Source organism: Microcebus murinus, chromosome 10 (assembly GCF_040939455.1).
Source record: "Microcebus murinus isolate Inina chromosome 10, M.murinus_Inina_mat1.0, whole genome shotgun sequence".
Classification (NCBI taxonomy): Eukaryota; Metazoa; Chordata; class Mammalia; order Primates; family Cheirogaleidae; genus Microcebus; species Microcebus murinus.
The window spans coordinates 93,710,578-93,727,411 of NC_134113.1; the positions used below are offsets into that span (position 1 = coordinate 93,710,578).

Sequence of the window (16,834 nt, forward strand, 5' to 3'; positions counted from 1 at the left end):
CTCTGATATGCTGAATGGAAAATGGGTTTTTTTAATTTTGAATAGTATTTTTAATTTTTGTAAATATAGAAAAGACAGTATTTTTGGCAAGAATGTGAAAGGAGTTTTTTAACTGTTTAACTGTGTTGACCATATAAAAGGAGTCTGAGATGATGTTGATAGGTTTAGTGATGGTATTGAGAACTAGACTGACTACGGCACACTCTATTAGCTGAGGAGAAGAATAGTTAAACTGGTATATACCTTGTCTTGAATGACATAGCTCTTAATATTTGTCTTAGAGCTATTGGTATATATATTTAAGGCATTAACCAAAGGTAACAGTGAAGTTACTTTTGGGAAAATAAGCTCGTTTTGCATTGCAAACTGCAGTAAGGCATGTTTGGGATAATGGTTATTAATGCTCTCTGGAAAGGTGCATTTTAATATGGTCTATGCATTAAGAGTGGCACATAAGGTGTTTACTTGATTGGCAGTATATGGACAAATTAGGCTATTAGGGTGACGCTCAAAATGGGACATAGCCAAACTAATACTCTTTAAAGCTATTTTGGCCACATAGGTAGGATAATGGCCAATTATTTTTTTTGGAGAGGCTTGAGGATGCACTCATAAAAGGGGGCCATTTTGCCAAAGCACTGCCGTAGGGAGCGTGGGAGAAGGGAGTATATAGAGGGAGAAAGGATTATGGTGTTGAATGCGCACTAGTTGCGCCTTTTGAATGGCTTTTTTTATTTTATGAAGAGCCTTTAGGGCCTTAGGAGTCAAAGTTTTAGGAGACGTGATGTGTGAGTCTCTTTTTAGAATTTGAAATAATGGCTTTAGTTTTGCTGTGGTAAGACATAAAAAAGGTCGAAGCCAATTGATATCTCTTAGCAGTTTTTGAAAATTATTTAAGGTCTTTAAAGCATTTTTTTGGATGGACAGTCTTTGAGGCACAATTTTTGTCAGGGAGAATGCTATTACTAAGAAACGTGCTTATTTTTTTTTTTTGTACCTTTTTTGGAGCGACTAGCAAGCCTTTTTCCTTTAAGTGAGCCTGAAGGGACGCATAAGCTTGGCGAAGTACACTATTATTATAATGACACAAGAGAATATTATTTATATAGTGTATAATTTTTATTTTTGAAAACTTTTGCCTAACCGGCTGGATAGCTGAGGCTACATAAAGTTGGCACATAGTGGGACTGTTAGCTATGCTCTGAGGTAAAACTTGCCATTGATATTTTGTATTAGGCTGCTCATGGTTTATGGAAGGAAGCGTGAATGTAAATCTGCTTTTATCTTGTGGGTGTAGGGGAATAGAGAAAAAATAGTCTTTGATGTCTAAGATAATTAGACTTTAATGTTTAGGCAAAGCTGAGAGAAGGGGCAGTCTTTTTTGAACAGGCCTTATAAGCTGTATTTGGGCATTAATTGCTCTAAGGTCATGTAACAGTCTTTATTTATTAGACCTTTTTTTAATTATAAAAATAGGGGTATTTTAAGGAGAATGAGAGGGTTTAAGATGTCTAAGAGTAAGCTGCTTTTGCACTAGATTATGGGCTGTGAGTAATTTTTTAGAGGGTAAGGGCTATTGGGGTACCTATATTGGCTCCTCTGTTTTTTAGGGTATGGGCAGAGGATTTTTAGCGGCAAGCGGCCCCTAAGAAAAACCCAGCCCTTCCCAAGGCGGGGCATGCGGAGGTGGGCGGTATTGTTTATAACCGGCCGCTTTTTGAAAAACTGGTTCTTTTTTTTTTTTTAGTTTTTTATCTGACTCTGGGCTATTTTTGTAGTCTGACTCAGAGTCAGCAGTGTCAGATAAATGTAGATTGTCAAAATTTGATAAGGGGTCATAATTAGGCAGATTGGGCTGCGCTTTTTTTTTTTGCATTTTTTTTTTTTGAGCTCTATATTTTTTTTTTTTATTTTTTACCGCGGTCCCTCCCCTACTGTTTTTTTTTGAATTTGTGTCTTGCAAATTATTTAATGCTCTTTGGCTAGCTGCTATGTGTGGGCCTGAACTTTTATTATGTAGGCACTCTATAATTAGGTTGTGAATAAGGAGAGTGCTTGGCTTTAAAAGTCTTGTGCCACGAAGGTCTCGCCCTAACTTCTCCCAAGAGGGAATAGTTAAGGAACCTGAGTGGAGGAACTAAGGAGCTATATGGTCTATTTTTTTAAAAAATTTTATGAGGGTCTTTTTTTTACAGTGCACTCTTTGTGATGCTAAGAGGTTTTTAATAGGCTACAAAAAGCGCCGCAGCGGAATATTATTTATTTTTTGGAAGCAGGGGAGTTTTGGCCGTCTCATATGTCAGTTTTGAATTTACCTTTGTTGAGGTCGTCTCTGTTGGTGCTTTAAAGTTGTTTTGGTTCCCGGGTTTCGGCACCACTTGTCGCGCCCGCCTCGCCAGCAAGGAAGACGCGGCAACCAGAGTTTTTTTGACAGTGCTTTAATGGGGTTCCCTTTAGACTTACATGATGCAAAAGACCCAGCCCGGCAGCGCGCAGGCTGCTATATACCCAAGAAGCACAACCCCTAAGCTAAAATAGGCCGCTCAGCTGTCGAGCCACTAAAGCATTAGTCTATAGCAAGACCCTTCGTTTGCATGCTTGCGCCACAGGGCAACCGACAATTGCGCGTGCGTTAACTTGTTTGCTGCTCTAGGCAAAGCCAAAAACAGGCGCCAACTTATAAATGGCGTTGACACCGCGCCCCACAACGCCCCTGACTTCTTTTGTGCTTCCTGGGGCTGTGAGACCACCGGTGATGCCTACTGGAATCCCTCCTCTTCCTGGGATTATATCACTGTCAGAAAGTGGTTTCCCCGTCAAGCCCCTTCGTCCCCTTATGCCCCACAACCACCCACTGATCCTCAGTGTAACAACCAGTGGTGCAACCCCCTATCAATTTCATTCACCGAAGCTGGAAAAAAGGCTTCTTGGGACCAGTCCAGGGGATTTGAATGGGGACTTAGACTTTACATGGCTAAAAGAGACATTGGTCTCACATTTAAAATCAAATTAATTAAAAGCCTCCCCCAGAGGTCCTACGGTTGCAATAGGTCCTAACCACGACCTGCACCCACCTAGACCTCACAGTCCCTCCAGGGGCCTACCCTCCTCCCCAGCTGTGTCCCCTTTTCCATTTAGCACCTCCCTATACCAACCTACCCTGCCCGAGGGGCCCCCCTCCTCTGCAGAACTAATTCTCACCCCAGTCAACGCCTCTGTCAGGACCATCCGAGAGAGGCCAACAATTCAGAATACCAGGAGTGTTGGGTATGCTACTCCCCCCGGCCTCCCTTCTATGAAGGTGTCGCTACATTTGGTAAACCATTATTTACTAACGACACCAGCAAACTCAGATGGGGCCTAGAGACCCATGGTGGCCTGACACTCAGCCAAGTCACAGGCCTAGGTCTTTGCCTTCTTGGCCCAAGAATGCTCCCCCCCCACCCTTAGAAAAAATATGTAATCAGTCAATTACTGTCAACTCCACCTTTCAGTATATTCAGGCATCTAACACCTCTTATTTTGCTTATTCTTCCGGCCTTACCCCATATGTAGTCACTGCAACGTTTCTTGAGCATAGAGAATATTGTGTGTTAGTCATGCTCTTCCCCAGACTCACTGTACATCCTGCTGACGAATTGCTCAAATTTTGGGAGCGCGGCACCACAATGCCCCAAGAAAAGAGAGAGCCCATCACGGCCATAACACTCGCAGTTGTTCTAGGCCTTGGTGCCACAGGGGCTAAAACAGGCATAGCCTCTCTGGTCACCTCCAACCAGCAATACCTGCAGCTCTCTGCTGCCATCGATAATGATCTCCGAGAGCTACAGCAGGGCCTAAAATATCTCAAAGAATCCCTCGCTTCACTTTCTGAGGTAGTGTTGCAAAATAGAAGAGGCCTAGACTTAGTGTTCCTCCAAGAGGGAAATTTGTGCACAGCACTTAAAGAAGAATGCTGCTTCTATGCAGACAAAACAGGCCTGGTAGAAAATAGCATTGAAAGAGTTAGACAAAGCCTAGAAGATAGAAAAAAACGGAGAGAACAGAGTGAAGCGTGGTATCAAAATTGGTTTTCCACATCCCCCTGGCTATCCACATTGCTTCCCAGTGTCTTAGGGCCGCTTGTAGGCTTTCTGTTGCTCCTCACCTTTGGGCCTTGGGCATTCAAAAAACTAACTAGTTTTGTCAAGTCACAGGTAGACGCAGCCACACAAAAATCGGTCTCCGTGTTTTACCAACGGCTAGAACAAAGAGGCTCCAGAGAAGACCTCCGTGGAGAGTCTCCCAATACACCCACTGAAGGTCTAAATTTCTCAAACCTTGCCTCAGACATGGACGCAGTTGGTTCTAAAGGCTGTGGAGACGCCCATGACGGGATTATCGCGATGCCGTGTACCAGATGCACACCCGCCAGCTGTGAGGTAACTCCATGACGGGAATATTGTAGGTCCATGCCCGGGGGCACACTTCATAATCAGAAGTGCCAGAGCTGGATGCCACCTACATAGCCTAAGACAGAGGCCTCACCTTCACATTAATCGCTCAATCTTATATTTGGGGTGCTGGTCGCGGAAGCCCATCGCGTAGCCTAAGACAGGCTCTCCACCCACCTATATAAATCTCCCTCATATTAATAAAGAGAGGGGGAGATGTTAGAGGCAAGGACCCTCAAAGACCCTCAACTCCCCTATGACTCGTCCTACGCACGGGCTTCGCCCTGGAAAATTCCAGCTATAGCTCCGAGAAGAATGCATTCCATGACGTGCTGACCACGGAATGCTCCAGGGAGTGCTGACTGCAATTGTTCCTGACCACCTGCCAGGTTGGGGATGAGTAACCAGTCACAAACAGCTTCGATACTGATAAGATTCTGATTGGGGCTGATTAACCCAGACCCAAGCCTCATCGTCACCCCACTCTATTTTTCTGTTTCTACTTCCTTGTTTCTGTATGCTTATAAAACCTACAAAGAATCCAAGTAAAGCAGACCTTGACAACCCTTTGCTTGGTCTCCTTTCTTTCTCTCGCCCATCTCTTTCAGGCACAGTCCCCCTTGACCCCAAGAGTAACAGAAGGTCCCGCGGGCCGGGACACTTATAGATCAAATTAAAATGCTAGAATCAAAAATAAACACACATGGCACAACGCACAGGAAACAAGATGGGACACATTAATATATTCAGGGTAAAGTGCATTTGGGGTCAAAAGGGTAGCGATGTCCACTTGGCCTGTCTCTGACGCACCACCCATCTCCACTGATGGTGTAGTCACAACAACTAAGTACAAGGACCCAGGATGAGAACTGGAGATTGAATTAGGGCCAGGGCTCTGCAGAAGGAATGTACCCAGACATTGTTCTGTGTGAATGTGGTTTACCAGAGACACAAAGGGGCAAATATTCCAGGACACAAAAGCAGCTCTCCTTGGTTCAATGTGCAGCTGTAGAATTTATTTGGATTATTTGGGCTACATCCATGTAGGGCTAGAATGGGTGTCATCAGTGGGTGGCCAACGTAAGAGGTGTGGATGTCACCTGCCCTTGGGTACACAGGGTATTTACCATGTTTCCCTGAAAATAAGACAGTGTCTTATATTTATTTTTCCTCAAGAAGACACCTTAGTGCTTATTTTCAGGGCATGTGTTATTTTTTTTTTTAAGATTTAATATTTTATTTTTAAAAACAAGTTATTTTCAAAATCCCACACATGAATCACCTGCACATACGCAAACCATAAAATAACGTGCGATGAGATCAGTGGTGGAAGAGCCGGAGGTTGGTGTGAGCGAGGATTATTCCCAGTTCATCGCAAGCCTCGATGACGACTTTGTCAGCAGCAGAGCCGGAGGGGGCAGCAATGTACGCCACACCACTCCTTTTAGCTCTGTCCACATTATCCCTAAAAGGAAAGAAGGCATCAGAGCTGATACAAACTTCACTTAGTTTGTCAACTCATTCCTTCTTCTCTGCGTCAGTTAATAACTCAGGGACCTCCTCAAACAGTGCCTTCCACTTTATCAAATCTTCATCCTCGCCGATGGTTCCAGTCACATACTGGTCGATGGCATTGGAGATTTCTGCTCTCTTCACTCCTGTTTTAAACTTCATTGAAAGCACTTGTGGATGGTGTCTAAGCCACCAATAGTTGGCCTTATCCCCCGCAAGGCGTGTGCAGTGTATCCGAGACTGCTGTCCTGCTCCAATGCCAATAACCTGCCCGTTCTTGGCATAGCACACAGAGTTCGACTGAGTGTACTTGACAGCAATGGTGGCCACGATGAGGTCCCTGAGGGCAGACTCTGGCAAATCTTTGTTCTTGGTAACGACATTGCTAAATAATGACTTATTGATGACACCATTGTTTCTCTTCTGGCTTAAACGGAGACCAAAGAGTGTTCGAACTTCGTCTTCATCTGGTTTATAAGACTGGTCCATCTGAAGAACACAGTAGTTCCCATTTTTCTTTTTAGAAAGTATTTTCAAAGCTTCTTCTTCATATCCTGGGGCAATAATACCATCAGATACTTCTCTGGATATGATTTTTGCAGTTGGTACATCACAAACATCAGATAATGCAACAAAATCACCAAATGAAGACATCCTATCAGCTCCTCTTGCTCTTGCATATGCAGTTGATATGGGAGTAAGGGATTTATAGAGATCATAGACCATGCAGACTTTGGCCTCATCTTCACTGAGTGGAATTCCAACCGCAGCACCTGCTGGGCTGACATGTTTGAAAGAGGCAGCAGCTGGAATGCCTAATGCCTCTTTGAGTTCCTTCGCCAGCTGCCAGGCATTCAAAGCATCACACAAGTTTATAAATCCAGGGGCTCCATTTAGAACTGTGATGGGAAGCTTGGGCTTCATGGTGTATAGCTGGGCAGGAGTTTGATGAGGGTTCATTCCATACCTCAAGGGCATCTGCGATATCCCTTTACTGTACTGTTTCCTGAAGTAATCTGAGATTGCTGCATCATACTGTGCCGTATGAGAGAATGCCTTCAAGGCTAACTGGCGTCTGGTCTCCAAGGAGGTATCTTTACTCTCAGAGCTCTGCATCTCTGTGGACACCGCTGCGTAGTCCTCCGGTTCACATACCACTGTCACTCGGGCGTGGTTTTTGGCTGCAGCTCTCAATAAGGTCACTCCACCAATATCAGTTTGCTCAACAGCCTCCTCAACAGTCACCTCTGGAGAAGCCACTGTCTTCACGAAGGGATAGAGATTACAAGCAACAACTCTGATAAGACTGAAATCAAGTCTGGCCATGTCAGCATTATCTTCTGGGATATTACGAGCCAGGATTCCTGCATGGACTGCAGGATACAAGGTTTTCACACGTCCCCCCAACATTTCAGGAAATCCCGTCAGCTCAGAGACATCTCTGACGGCTAGCCCGGCATCCCTGAGAGCTTTCGCAGTGCCTCCGGAAGCGACAAGATTCAAACCAAGAGAAGTTAGGTTTCTCGCAAATTCCACAAGGCCGGTTTTGTCAGACACGCTAAACAGGGCGAGCTGGCCGGGAGCCATGGCTGCAGGAGCGGGGTCTGGGGACAAGAGGCTGGAGGAGGCAGCGGCGACGCCACGTGCGGAGTGAGGCGGCGCCTCAGGGCATGTGTTATTTTTTTTTAAGTACGGTACAACAATCTACATTTATTCAAATATAGTTAAGTCGTCTTCTTCTGGAACATCATCATAAATCTCCAAATCCCGAATTCCAGCCTGAATTTCCTGTGACTCTATTTCCTTTAGAACCATTGGCCCCGACCTCTCATGTCGAGCAACAGAGCTCTCGTGGGGCAGATGGGAAGGGCTGCTCGTCTTCTTTACCGCTCCGTGACCAAATGCCTGGCTTGTGCAGATGCGCTGCGCAGCCACGCCCAGCACTAGGTCTTATTTTCGGGGCAGGGCTTATATCGCACAAATACTTAGAAATCCTGCTAGGGCTTATTTTATGGGTAGGTCTTATTTCCACGGAAACACGGTAGTGTCAGACTAACCAAGAGCATTAGGTGCCTCTTGCTTCTTCCACCCCTTTTTGTGTTCTGTGCACATGAGCTCTGCTTAGCTAAGTCTAAAATGCCTCACCAGTTCATAACTTATCTATAATTAATGTGTCTTATGACTTACACAAATTCCATTTGTTTTCTCTTCTGTAGCCAAAGTGAACATTCTCAGATAACACAGCAAATGAGCGTTGCAGCAGATTAGCCAGACAGTAGAATTAACAAGAATAGAAGCCATACACAGAATTAAAAGGTTAATTCTTAGCCTCTCCTGCATCCCAAATCTCATTTCTTCATTTTTCTTTTTTTTGAGACAAAGTCTCACTCTGTTGCCCAGGCTAGAGTGAGTGCTGTGGCATCAGCCTAACTCACAACAACCTTAAACTCCTGGGTTTAAGCGATCCTCCTGCCTCAGCCTCCCAAGTAGCTGGGACTACAGGCATGCGCCACCAAGCCCAGCTCATTTTTTCTATATATATATTAGTTGGCCAATTAATTTCTTTCTACAGGTGTGTGATTACAGGCGTGAGCCACCGCGCCCGGCCGGCTCTTTACTTTTATAAAAAATTTAAGGCCCAGTGCAGTGGCTCACACCTGTAATCCTAGCACTCTGGGAGGCTGAGGCGGGGCGGATCCTTTGAGCTCAGGAGTTCGAGACCAGCCTGAGCAAGAGCAAGACCCCATCTCTACAGAAAATATAAAGAAATTAATTGGCCAACTAAAAAATATATAGAGAAAATTAGCTGGGCATGGTGGCGCATGCCTATAGTCCCACTACTTGGGAGGCTGAGGCAGAAGGGTTGCTTGAACCCAGGAGTTGGAGGTTGCTGTGAGCTAGGCTGATGGCATAGCAGTCTAGCCCAGGCAACAGAGTGAGACTCTGTTTCAAAAAAAAAAAAAATTAAAAATTTTTTTTTCTTGCAGTTCTATAGGTCAGAATACTCTGCCTTTTCTTATGTCACTTATATCTTCCAAAAGAACAGTGAGTAATAAAGTGAGTTCCAACTTGGAAGGAAGTACCTTGAGGAGGAGTACTTTACCTTTTCGCAACACTCTATTATTAAGACCTGAGAAAATATTTATAAACAGTATTTCTCTTTATCCTTCAGAGATGCTCTGAGATTAACTACCATTTGTGTGTAAGGAAACTAAAAGTCCCGGAGCTTAAATAACGCACCTGGCGTTGTATCTCCTTCCCTTCACAGAGTCACTGTCAGACACTGTCTCCATTAAGAAACTGCCCTGTCCCTCTTCAATCCACTGTAGTTCATTTTCTGTCCCTACTGAACTGTAATGATAAATTAAGTTGAAATTTAAAAATTTAATATAAAAAATTTCATTCAATTTAAAAAAATTTAAAACTCACTTTAAAATTCATCCTTAATCATTCAACAAATACTTGTTCAGACTTGCTAGGTATCAGCTATTTTACTAGGTGTTGAGGCTACAGAACAAAATAGACACGGATTCCTGGCTTCATGGAGACAACATAAATGGTTAAATTCTTTGACCTTGCTTGTAATCCTAGCACTCTGGGAGGCCGAGGTAGGTAGATCACTAAAGGTCAGGAGATGGAGACCAACCTAAGCAAGAGTGAGACCCAAGCTCTACTAAAAAAATAGAAAGAAAATATCTGGACAACTAAAAAAAATATATAGAAAAAATTAGCCAGGCATGGTGGTGCATGCCTGTAGTCCCAGCTACTTGGGAGGCTGAGGCAGGAGGATCGCTTAAGCCCAGGAGTTTGAGGTTGCTGTGAGCTAGGCTGATGCCATGGCACTTTAGCCTGGGCAACAGAGCCAGACTCTGTCTCAAAAAAAAAAAAAAAAAAAAATTCTTTAACCTTGGATATTATCTTACTTGACACTTTCTAAACTAACATTTATTTATCCCAGTACTATGGCTCTATGGGTCACAGAAGTGTACCTAGTGCCATGATAACCACTTTAAATGTATTATTACCTTGTTTAATTTTCACAAAACAAAATTAGATATTGTTATCCCATTCTAGACAATGAATGTTAGAGCATGAGAATAGCTTCCCAATGAACACACACCCAAGATGTGATTCTAGAATTCATAATCTTAGGTATACTTCTATATAAATTTCTTTCCATATCAGATCCTTGACAACACCTCCATTTTTAGTATTTATATTAATATTTATTTCTAATTACATTACACCCTTTTAAAAAAATAATTCTCGGGCTGGGAGAGGGGGCTCACACCAGTAATGCTAGCATTCTGGGAGGCTGAGGCGGGAGGATCCCTCAAGGTCAAGAGTTCGAGACCAGCCTGAGCAAGAGCAAGACCCCCATCTCTACTAAATACAGAAAGAAATTAATTGGCCAATTAAAAATATATAGAAAAATTTAGCCGGGCATGGTGGCACATGCCTGTAGTCACAGCTACTTCAGAGGCTGAGGCAGTAGGATTGCTTGAGCCCAGGAGTTTGAGGTTGCTGTGAGCTAGGCTGACGCCACGGCACTCTAGCCTGGGCAACAAAGCGAGACTCTGCCTCAAAAAGAACCACAATAGTTCCCTCCTTCCCTCCTTCCCTCCTTCCCTCCTTCCCTCCTTCCCTCCTTCCTTCCTTCCTTCCTTCCTAAAAAAAAAAAAAAACCACAACATTATTTTGTTGTGGTAAGCATTGGTAAGCTAATGTGGTAAGCTAATGTATATAAAAGACCTCTCAGATCAGCATTCAGTAAATGGTAACTGCAAATCTCATGGAAATTTCACTAGCAGCTCAACCTAACGCACCGCAAATCAAACCCACTATTTCCTTCCCTCTCTCCTCTTTCAGCCTTTGCTGTGCTAGTTCATGGCACTGTAATCCACCCTATTGCTGTGGCCAGATGCCTGGCAGTAATCCTAGGAGAGTTCCTTTCTTTTACCTGCTATATCCAAGTAGGTACTAGTCAAGTCCACCTCTTAAATATATTCCAAACCAATCAACAGGTTTCCATATTAGCTAAGGTGTATTGAGCAACTAGTGTGTAATGCACTTTTTTTTAGACTTCTCTGTATATTCATACAAAGAAATAGAAGCCAAGAGCTTCAGCAACATGCCAAAGGTGGTATACTGATTGAATGTGTTAGAATCTGGATTGAAACCCTTAATTACTTGACTCCAAACCCCCAGATGTTCCTCTGTGCTACACTGTGTTATGTAGCCTTGAAATGGTCCCAAACACTTACATAGTTGGATGTTCTGGCGTGAACCTCCCACTGCCTTTGAGAGTCTGACGTCAGAGCCCACGTATGAGAACTTGGGGTGAACTCCTCCCTTCCCTAGGGAATGTTAACCTCAGACCTTATCAGACCCCCACATGCCAGTTACTGACCTCAGTCACTGAACTTCAAAGCACGTAGCAACTCCAGAGTTTGACAGACACTTTGCGAGCTCAGGCACTGGCAGCGCTGCACCGCTGGCCGCTTCTCCGAAGAGGAAGGCGGACGCTGCCACGGCTGCACGCTGCCAGTGCGGAGAGCTCCGGCTGCTAGTCTCCGCGCTGATCTTTGACGCTTCGTGACACCAGCACCGCCCTTAGCACCAAGGGACCTCACTTGGGGAAGATCTCCACGAGGCTGCTCGGAGCAGCTTCTCCTGAGAGTCACTCCTATAAAGGTACACCTCGAACTCTGATTGGAGTTTACTTTCCAGAGAGGCCTGCCTCCATGCTAACTGAGCAAGTTATTCTCAAAGTTGAATAAGTCTCAATTGAGACTTATTCTCAAACTCAATCACTATGGTTAATGTATCTCATCTATTTAAATATAAGCAATGGGCCAGGTGCGGTGGCTCACGCCTGTAATCCTAGCACTTTGGGAGGCCAAGGCGGGAGGATTGCTTGAGGTCAGGAGTTCAAAACCAGCCTGAGCAAGAGCAATACCCTGTCTCTACTATAAATAGAAAGAAATTAATTGGCCAACTAATATATATAGAAAAAATTACCCTGGGACGGTGGCGCATGCCTGTAGTCCCAGATACTCTGGAGGCTGAGGCAGGAGGATCACTTGAGTCCAGGAGTTTGAGGTTGCTATGAGCTAGGCTGATGCCACGGTACTCACTCTAGCCTAGGCAACAATAAGAAAAAATAAAATAAAATAAATAAATAAATAAAAGTAATGCTTCAACAGGGATTGACCATGGAGTATATCCCTGTGAGGTTTGTTCACATTACTCTCCCTTCTTTAAGCATTGTGAGCCTAAGAAAAAATTCGCCTTGAATGGGAATAAACTATGTGATTCATGAAATCATACTTTGATCATCTTATTTCTGCCATACACAGCACACTGTTTCCCAGTGAATCCTAATCTAGGCCTTTATTAGTAGGCCTAATCATTAAAATAGACTAATCTCTCTCTGGTCTTGCTCCCTTCTTCTACCCTTCTCTTAGTACAAGGAGAGTAATATAAAATGCAAAGCTAACTATGTTACTCCTCAAAACAAAGGCTTTTAATGGCTCACATTTAGCTATCCTATCTAGGTGTTTGTCTAGTAAACCAACCTAGTCAAAATGATCTTTGGAGTATTTTTTTTTTTTTTTGAGACAGAGTCTCGCTTTGTTGCCTAGGCTAGAGTGAGTGCCATGGCGTCAGCCTAGCTCACAGCAACCTCAAACTCCTGGGCTTAAGCAATCCTCCTGCCTCAGCCTCCCGAGTAGCTGGGACTACAGGCATGCGCCACCATGCCTGGCTAATTTTTTCTATATATATTAGTTGGCCAATTAATTTCTTTCTATTTATAGTAGAGACGGGGTCTCGCTCTTGTTCAGGCTAGTTTCGAACTCCTGACCTTGAGCAATCCGCCCGCCTCGGCCTCCCAGAGTGCTAGGATTACAGGCGTGAGCCACTGCGCCCGGCCTGATCTTTGGAGTATTTTAGTTTTTTTTCTTTTTGAGACAGAGTCTCACTCTGTTGCCCTGGCTAGAGTGTCATGGTGTCAGCCTAGCTCACAGCAACCTCAAACTCCTGGGCTCAAGCAATTCTCCTGCCTCAGCCTCCCGAGTAGCTGGGACTACAGGCATGAGACAGAACACCAGGCTAATTTTTGTTTCTATTTTTAGTTGCCAGGCTAATTCTTTCTAATTTTAGTAGAGACGGGGTGTTGCTCTGGCTCAAGTTGGTCTCGTACTCCTGAGCTCAAGCTGTCCTCCTGCCTTGGCCTCTCAGAGTGCTACGAGTACAGGCGTGAGCCTGGCCACTCATCTCTAATTCACAAGTCATTTAAGACTTGGGGCCAGGCAAGGTAGCTCAGGCATGTAATCCTAGCCCTTTGGAAGGCCAAGGCAGGAGAATTGCTCGAGGTCAGAAGTTCAAGACCAGTCTGAACAAGAGCAAGACACCGTCTTTACTAAAAATAGAAATTAGTTGGACAACTAAAAAATATATAGAAAAAATTAGCCTTGCATGGTGGCACATGCCTGAAGTCCCAGCTACTTGAGAGGCTGAGGCAGAAGGATTGCTTAAGCCCATGAATTTGAGGTTGCTGTGAGCTAGGCTGACGACACAGCACCCTAGCCTGGGCAACAGAGTGAGACTCTGTCTCAAAAAAAAAAAAAAAAAAAAAAGACTTGGTGCTATTTCATATCCACAGATCTCTCTACACAAACACATATGTGTGGTGTTTATATGTATGTGTGTATAGCAATTCATATATCCTTTCAATTATTGAAGCAATGATTATATTTAAATCATGAAGCCAGTTTACAAAAAAATAACTTGGAATGTAATATCAACAATATTATGTATTGTGTGAAAAAATTTAACTTTATCAACTTCCATATCCCATAAACTAGTTTGATTCCTGAGGAGAAACAGAGCAATTTGCAGAAATTATCTGAGTTACCTTGTTTAGTTGTAAGTCATAAGACCCCCATTCCAGAGAGCGGGTCCTGCCCCGTTCTCAGAAGGAAAGAATTCTGCTCAGAGAGGCCAAGGAGAATCTGGACAGGCCTTGCTGGCTCTCCCCACTCAGTCTATTAGCAATATACCCTTTTTGTCTAATCATATTTCTACATGGCTGTCCATACTTTGTTGGGCCCAAGCACAAAAATGGATAGGCTGGTCCGATCGCAGTGGCATTTACAACTAATTGATCACAGCTAGTTACAGATTGTTTCTTCTCCACTACCAACTGCTTCACTTGACTAGCCTTAAAAAAAAAAAAAAAAAAAAGGCCGGGCGCGGTGGCTCACGCCTGTAATCCTAGCTCTTGGGAGGCCGAGGCGGGCGGATTGCTCAAGGTCAGGAGTTCAAAACCAGCCTGAGCAAGAGTGAGACCCCGTCTCTACTATAAATAGAAAGAAATTAATTGGCCAACTGATATATATAGAAAAAAAATTAGCAGGGCATGGTGACGCATGCCTGTAGTCCCAGCTACTCGGGAGGCTGAGGCAGAAGGATTGCTCGAGCCCAGGAGTTTGAGGTTGCTGTGAGCTAGGCTGACGCCATGGCACTCACTCTAGCCTGGACAACAAAGCGAGACTCTGTCTCAAAAAAAAAAAAAAAAAAAAAAAGGAAAATTTCCAAAGTATCTTTGGGTCTTCATTCTGAAGGCTCCTGTGTCATGTAAAACGACGATCAAATAATCAAAGAAAATTGTATGCCTTTTCTCCTATTAATCTGCCCTTTGTTAGTGGATTTTCAGGAAGTCTTCAGAGGGCACAAAGGAATTTTGCCCTTTGCCCCTAAATAATCAATGCTGAGAGTTTTGGAATTATGGAGCTCCAAACTCATAAACTAAATATGGTACCAAAATAAAAAATGCATTAATGGTATAAATATTTGAAAACAATCATGAAGATACTAGAAGGAACGTAATGAACTATTTACATAATTATGAATGTCCTATGTAAGCCAGGAAACCCATAAATCAGAGGCAGATATTCTTAGCCTCAAAGTGATAGTCAAGATTGAAAATGTTTAGGGCTAATGAAGTTGTAGATAAGTGGGCACTCTTATGTAAAGTTTGGAGGGAGGGTAAATTGGTATATCCTTCAACAGGCCACCATTGCTGAAAAAAAACCACAGGTATGTCCTTCTAAAAGGCAATCAGACAAAAAGGTCAAATGTAGTTTCTTTAAAGTTGGAAAATATCCAGATTAAAATCCAAGCTCCACCATTTACAACCTTGGGCACATTATTTTGCAAACTTTTGGGGCTTCCCTAGTGTGTAAATAAAAATAATACATATATATATATATATATATATATATAATCCCACTGAGCAAAAATATATATATTTTAAAATCTAAATGTCCATCAATAGGACTTTGTTTAAATATATTCTGATATATTTATGCAGCCACAAAAAACAAAAAAGAAGGGATAGATTTCAATGGATGAGAAAAATATCGATTATTCATTAAGATAAAAAGGCAGGCTACTTCATAGGTTATTCATGTCATGTACAGACATAAATAAAATATGGAAAGATAGAGTTAGAGATAGACATGTAAATAGTAGTCTCTAGGAAGTAGAATTATGAGAGAACATTTACTTTCTGTTACTGAAATTGTTTAGAGCATATATTATCAGACAAAAATGATAGATATCTCTATTTGGGAAAAATAAGAATAGCCTCCATGGAAATAAATAATTGCTAGTAAAAGTAACATTTCCATGAACATTGTGAAATATGAAAATAGCTCAAGTACTTACTTGCATTATTACCTTTAGGGAAGGCTAGGATCCTGGAACCCTGGCTTTTGAACCATGGATTGAATTAAGTCTCACTTTGGGCAAAGCCAAGCAAGCCCACCTTAAACCCCCTTGGAGGGTCACACTTCCCCCTAGTGGTCCACTGTTGCCCTGGGCTCATCAATCTCCCAATTTAGAATATTCGGGAAGTTTCCTAACCATGACCATATGTTCAGGGAGAAGGGAAGGGATGGATGCCCAGACCTATTTCTCAATCACATGTGGTTCAAGACAGAAATCACTTCACAATGACGGGTAGGCTATATACAGATATACTTGATGAACTAGGCGTCTCCTAAACGGAATCAGCTGGAGGCCCTGAGGAAAAAATCGAATGAAAAATCTCAGCAGAATGAATGACACTTGCTTTCACAAGTGATTCATAGTGGTTATAAACCAAACAGTAAAGACAGGCGTGAAAAAGTTCTTGGTGGAGAGGAATTATAACGGGATATCAATTGCTGGGGGCATTGAGAAAAAAGGTCTGTTGCTATGGGTTTAACTGAAAGAATATCGGTCTTATTCATCTTGTTTCAGTGTATCACATGGAAGATGGGGTGAGGAAGGGAGAAAGAGTAGAGGCTAAAACACAATCCCAAATGTTCTACTTCGAAATGCACAGGGAGAGTATGACCAAACCTCCAGGTGTACCGTATTAATTAATGCCATAAATTCATTCATTGCCTCAACAAATATTTACTAAGCATTACTATTTCCAATGCTAGAACAAACACAAATGTTCCACTTCGAAATGTACAGGAAGAAAGAACATGACCAACCATCCTTTTCTTGGGGTAGCGCTACTGTCCAATGAACGAATAGTGAGGACAGTACTGCTAACGCCTACACAACACACCCGCATCAACTAGAGCTTTGCTTTACTTTGGTGCAATTTTTGGAAAAAAGAAAACTCTCTTTTCCACGATAAAAAAAAAATATATATAAAAAAAAAAAAAAAAAAAAAAAGAAAGAACATGACCAAACCTCCGGGATGCAGGATGTACCATATTAATTAATGCCATAAATGCATTCATTTACTCAACAAACACTTTTTTTTTTTTGAGACAGAGTCTCACTTTGTTTCCCAGGCTAGAGTGAGGAGCAAAGGCATCAGCCTA

General features: G+C 42.9%; 1 protein-coding gene, 1 non-coding gene and 1 pseudogene across 2 annotated transcripts in view; 1 reads left to right on the plus strand and 2 right to left on the minus strand.

Annotated features, from left to right (window-relative positions):
• LOC142873416 (small ribosomal subunit protein uS13-like) overlaps positions 1 to 16,834 on the minus strand; it is a 379,862-nt gene that overhangs the window by 169,174 nt on the left and 193,854 nt on the right. The window lies entirely within an intron of this gene.
• On the minus strand, positions 5,428 to 8,037 carry LOC109730932 (bifunctional purine biosynthesis protein ATIC pseudogene; annotated as a pseudogene).
• On the plus strand, positions 16,494 to 16,619 carry LOC142873632 (U4atac minor spliceosomal RNA). Its single transcript, XR_012921624.1, has one exon. It is a non-coding gene; the product is annotated as a U4atac minor spliceosomal RNA (small nuclear RNA).